Here is a 6014-nt window from a genome sequence, read left to right as displayed (position 1 = left end):
CAAATAATGATTTTACTTGTTTTTTTTTTTTAACATTATAGCATCAAATTTTTATTGAGAGAGACGGGAGAAAGAGCTTCTTGCTCACAGACAGGATTCAGTTGACAACACCATCCACTTGTGTCTCCTTGTCACTGAAATGATAAATTTATTTCTAAGGTAATTGACGGAAAAAAAATTAGTTCTCTAAAGAGATTGCTATGTAATTTTCTTAGGGGCAGTGGAAAGTATCTGACCAGACAGAATGTTCTTTTTTTTTTTTTTTTTTTTTTTAGCTCTGGTCACAAGTGATCTGGGAGCTAATTTTATTCTCCAATACTATGTTTAATCAGTCTCACCAGATGATTCCTGTGAGCTCTGAAGTTTCAGAAATCAGTACTCTATTATTTGACTTTCTGACATCACTTGAGCATTTTATTCTCTTTTCTTAGGAGAAATTTGTCAATCCAGAGCCAATGCTCTCATTCCACGGATGCTAAGATAATACAAACTAAGTATTTGTGTGTCTCAAAATTCATGTTAAAAAAGACATACACATAGACACACACAAAAAATCTGCTTACCTCAGGTAGGACACTAACATCACACCGATTCAATGATTCCACCTAAGTCTTATTTAGCAAAGCGATAAGTTTATTGGAATTTTTTACAGGAGCATGGATGACTGAAATGCCCAACCCATCATGGGTAGTAGTTTCATCCTGGAACTCCCTATGCAACTTGCAGTAGTTTGACTGATTAGAGTCCCCTCTTCTGAACAATCCTTTCTGTCTACATAACTTTATAGCGGGGCTTTGTGAGTCCTGCAACTTCCAGGAGCCTCTTGAGACTTGTGAGTTTTGTTTAGTACCTGAGCCGTAATGGAAAGTTTCAATTTTGGGGACACCACAAGCCCTAATGCCCAGTGGGTGTGTTTAAAAACTGGGCCTTTACTGTTTCATAGCAGTTAAGAGAACTCACAAAGATCTTACATGATCTTATAAGAAAAGACATCAAAAAGGGTACTTTTTTTTTCTCATTACACACACAAAAGAAGAGGTCAGTTAACAGAAAGCTGTGGATAAGCCAGGAAAAAAAAAATTCAGAGAGACCTTAAATTTTCACTTCTGCAATCCCACAACTAGTAGAAATGAACTTTTGCTGTTTAAGCCACACATTCTATGCTAGAACGTTACAGTAGCACAAATAGATAAACACATCCTAAATCCATTTTATACTGGATAGCAAATAGTTAAGTTTTGATATGTGAATTCTTTATTTTTGGTTAAATATTGATGTACTATTTTACATTAAATTCATACTTCTGCCTCATTCACCTCTGCAATTTACAAAACATCAAAATTGGAAAATAGTTTTAATATGCTTTGTTTCTTTATAGTATTTATTTATTCTTCAGGGTTGGGAGAGAATGTGATGATTATTTGCTAAACCACTGCATTCCGGAGAGTCAAGACCAGAGAACTCAGCTATTATACTGTCAAGATTAAAGTCCACATCCATGGGCATCCTTCCATGTATTGCTAAAGGCCAATTTTATGTTTATTTCCAACATATTCTTTGATCCCTTACCATCCTGCTCGTTAGTATACAGCTATAGCCATTTCTGTTTTGTTATGCAGTGTAAACTGCCATCCACTGGATGCCATTCACTATGGAATTGCACTGTAATTGATACATTTTAAAGAACTGAAAGAGAGAGCCAGGCGTGATGATGCTTGAGTGAATTCCAGCACTTGGGAGGCAGAGGCAGGAGAGATCAGGAACTCAAGATCATCCTCAGATATATAGTGAATTTGAAGCTAGCCTGCTTACATAATGCTGTCTGAACACACAAACACATGCATTAAATTAAGTAGTTCTAAACCAACTTTTGTTTGATCAGTTTCTGGTTTATTAAGATAGGATCTTATATAGTTCAGGATGCACTGTAACTCACCATGTAGCTCTGAACTCCTAATCCTCCTGCCTCTACATCTTCCATGGTCAGACTATAGGCATGTGCCATAATACTTACTATAAATTTAGACTTTGAGCCAGCCAATTTAGCAGTCCCACAATAGTGACATATGCAGATAGTCACATAACTTTTATGAAGTTTGGTTTCTTGAGTGTAACAAAAAGAAGGCTGTTGTGTTATACCATTCTTGGTGACATGAACAAATGTCTACTCACTCCAGAAAGGGGACCAACAATAGATGTTAGGGGTTCACTTGGTGAACCAAAGTATTTACTGGGGTTACTTACAGGAGTATAGGGTGGGAATTTATTTCAAGTGTATGAGCATTACTTACAAGACTATGAAGAGGGGTTACTTACAAGAGCAGGAATGAATCAAAGGCAGCTGAATTACTGAAAGCCCAGCCCAGTATGGACGACAGCTTACAAATATAGTAGCCTTTATCTCTCTGTACAACTCATAGGAAGGTCAATAGGTCAAAGATTATCTTTTCCTCAGATGTCCTTGCTTTCCATATTAACACCTGAGGAGGGGGAAGTCCTGTGAATACATCCATTAAGCATCAGGTACTTCCTGAGACCTTTGAGTTGTTTACTTACTGACTCTTAATGATCATACTTTTAGAACCTTTTCTGAGTTTTAGTGGGTTTCCCTCCAGGAGAGATTGTTTCAATTTGTAGGCAAGTGCTACACAAGAATAGAACCTGCACTATGGGCTGCCGTGGAACTGAGAGGGTCATTCCCATGAAGCATGTGAAATAATGTCTGGAGTGTTCAAGAAAAGTCAGTTGCCTGGATGCCTTATCTTCTTCTCCCACACAACCTATCACTAGGCAAGGGAAGTGGTCACCTGATTTCTCAGCTTCCCTCTCTTTCTTTTGATGTGACCAGCACAGCTTTGAAAGCTGCTCATGATCAGCCATGAATCAGGACAGGAAGCAGGACAAGAGAAAGGAGATGTGTCTGCCGTAGCAGGTGGATTGGGTGACAGGGATAAGTACATAGACTAGAGGAGCAAGAAGACTGGAAATCAAACAGAAGAGCTGGAGATTTGGCTAAGTTGTTGTATGATATGTTTTATATGATATATGTTATATTATATGGCTAAGTGTTACATGATATACGTTATATGATATGGCTAAGTTGTTAGAATGCTTGTCTACCATGCTCTGGATTGGATCCCAGAATTGCACAAATGATACATGGTCATACGTGCTAGTAATACTTAGAATGTAGAAGTGAAAAGATCAGAAGTTCAAAAATATCTTCAATTATATACTGAGTTTGAAGCCAGCCTAGGCCACACGAGACCTAGTTACAAATAATTAGTGCTAAAATTGATAAATTTCAAAAATAAAAATAAAACTAAGGTAGAAAGTTTCTGTTTGTGGTGAGTCCATAAGCCACTGAAAATCAGCAACATACACAACAAAGGAAAAGCAAAAATATAAGAATTCTTACTCAAAGGGCTTTAGGCCTTATTTCTGAAAGGAACAAGATTTAGAAGTAAATCATAGGTCAATTGCCTGGTTCTGGGGTCATTTCATTAAAGCATGTAGTTCGTACAGTAAGAAATGTATGTTAAAAATGCATTCTTAGTAATGTATAGAAATTCAAGTCATGGGTGCAGGGTAAGAGTCTCAGATTCAGTTTTAAGCAAATAAATCTGTTAGATGGATCTCATGCACAATTTCCAAAGAGAAATTGTAACTCTTGAATCAAGTTGTTTTTCTGTTTGTTAGAATGATCTTTCAATTTAAATTTTATTCAAAATATTGGGTGTGGTTTGCAAGTCAATAAAACCAAATGGCTTGACAGGATCATTAGCAACCCAGACTGAGGCATCCCCTCAGTCTTACTGATAAAATGTTCTGACAAAAGCCATTTGGGGGGAGGTTTATTCAATATACAGTTCCAGGTCATAGTCCATCACTGCAGGGAAATCAAGGCAGGAATCTGAAGAAGCTAGTTGCATCACACCTGCAATTAAGAGTAGAGAGTGGACACATGCATGCAAATGTTCAGCCCTCATTCTACACTTCTATACTTCCCAGGACTCAGTCATAAGGAATGGTGTTGCCCTAAATGAGTGGGTCTTCTAAGCTCAATTAACATAATCAAGACAATTCCTCATAGACATGGCCACAGGCCAAACTGATGCTGACAATCCGTCATTGAGACACTTTTTTTGATAAGACTGTGCAAAGTTGACAACTAAAGGTAATCATCACAGCCTCTGAATTCCATCTCTAAGCATAGGTGGTACCACTTTGAACTCCTTTTAAATTTTCTATTTTACTTAATATGCTTATAACAACACTTTGTGACTTATCAGCTACAAAGCTTTTGCATTATTGATAAGGAAGATGAGATGCTGGTCACTTATTTTTCTTCACCAATTCCTTCCAAAGTTTACTCCACACAGAATAAAATAACACACACACAAGTTGGGCACACAACATCGGATATTCTTATGTGCATTTGGCACATAAGTTTCCTAACTACAGAGACATCTTTCTTGCCCTACAATGCCCTCTTCTTTACCCACCTTCTGTAAGGTATAGCAAGACTGAAGACACAAACAGTCTTTCTCAAAACCTGAATGAGAACGCCCTTGCTTTATCTATAGGTCCATTCTCGAACTTGAACTGGTGTCAACAAGCAAAAAGTGGAAAGCGTTCATTCATTGTGGCTGCATAAATTTCTAAGTTTGTAGAGCTAGAGGGTATGCTGGGATCACATTTCATCCTTGAGAGTAATGCCTGTCAAGAGAATAAATTCTTTGACATGTAGACTAAAGTGATTTATCTCTGCTTTACAGGTAACACTACTGGTGACTCAGAAAAACTCCTGTTTGCTTTTGCTTCATAGCTGGACCCTGGGTTTTTCTATTTTTTCCTCCCATCCTTCTTTTTCCATCCTCCCTCTTTCTTTATTTTTCCACATCTTCCTTTCTTCTCTTCCTCTTTCCCTTCCTTCATTCTCTCTTCCTCTATGCCTCTGTTCTTTCTTCCATCCCTCCATTTTCTTTTTCTATTCTTCTACCTTTCTCTTCTCTTTTTCTCTCTTCTATCCATCTGTTCGTCCTTCCCTCCTTTCTTCTCTTATCCTTCTTCAGTCCTCATTCCCCCTTCTCATTCTTTTCTTCTTGATTATTTTCCTTCTTCCCTCCTTCCTCCTCTTTACTTTACTTTCTGCCTCCATTTCTCCTTCCCCCATCTCTTCTTCTCTCCTTCCCCTCATCACTCTCATTTTCTTATTAAGAAAATAGTTGCATATTTTTGTCATAGTCTCAGAAGTACCTTATCTGTTAAATATTTCTTCTACTTAACTACATCTCATTTGTTTGCTGTAAACAAACTTCCTTGAACTCCACAAGTCTTATTCTAGTCTCCAGGCAGTGGCTGCCTAGGTTCTGTCCTGAAATTCATTGGATTTCTACTCTATAACATCCAACATATATGAAAAGGTTAAATGGAATAGCTGATCAGAGCTTCTGCTAGGCTCTTCATTTCTCTCTCTTCATGTCCTCTCCTGCCAAGTTCTTACTTAGTGTCTAATTAATATCCAGGGTTTGCACTCTTGAACTCATAGCAGCTAGAATTGCCTATAAGACTGCAACAAGACTGAGCCTGTCAACATTCTGTTTTAGAGAGAGAAGGTGTGGGAGGGAGGGTCAGACGGCTTTGCAGGGGATTCTAGGCAATTGGTAGTAGCTAGTAGAGAAGCACTCAAAGAGATCTCACTCTTCCCTGAGAATCTGTAGTTACTTTATGGGTGATAGAGAAGGAAGAAATAGATTCTTCAGTCATACACAGCTTGGTAAGGTGGCCATATTACTGTATGTAATGTCTCACCCATGCTCTTATACATGTATGAAAATATCATAATAACACCAATTGTTATATGTAAATAGATACATTAATAAAATAATCTTGAAAAATAAAGATATAAATATCCTACTTGGAGCTTGGGGCAAGGCATGTAACTCTTTCTTACTACTCTCATGGCATTTGGGTATATTGGAAGAGATAGGAATTGGGGAGGCCAGGTAAGA

The sequence above is a fragment of the Meriones unguiculatus genome, chromosome 4 (genome assembly GCF_030254825.1).
Source record: "Meriones unguiculatus strain TT.TT164.6M chromosome 4, Bangor_MerUng_6.1, whole genome shotgun sequence".
Classification (NCBI taxonomy): Eukaryota; Metazoa; Chordata; class Mammalia; order Rodentia; family Muridae; genus Meriones; species Meriones unguiculatus.
Note: the sequence above shows the minus strand (reverse complement) of the source record.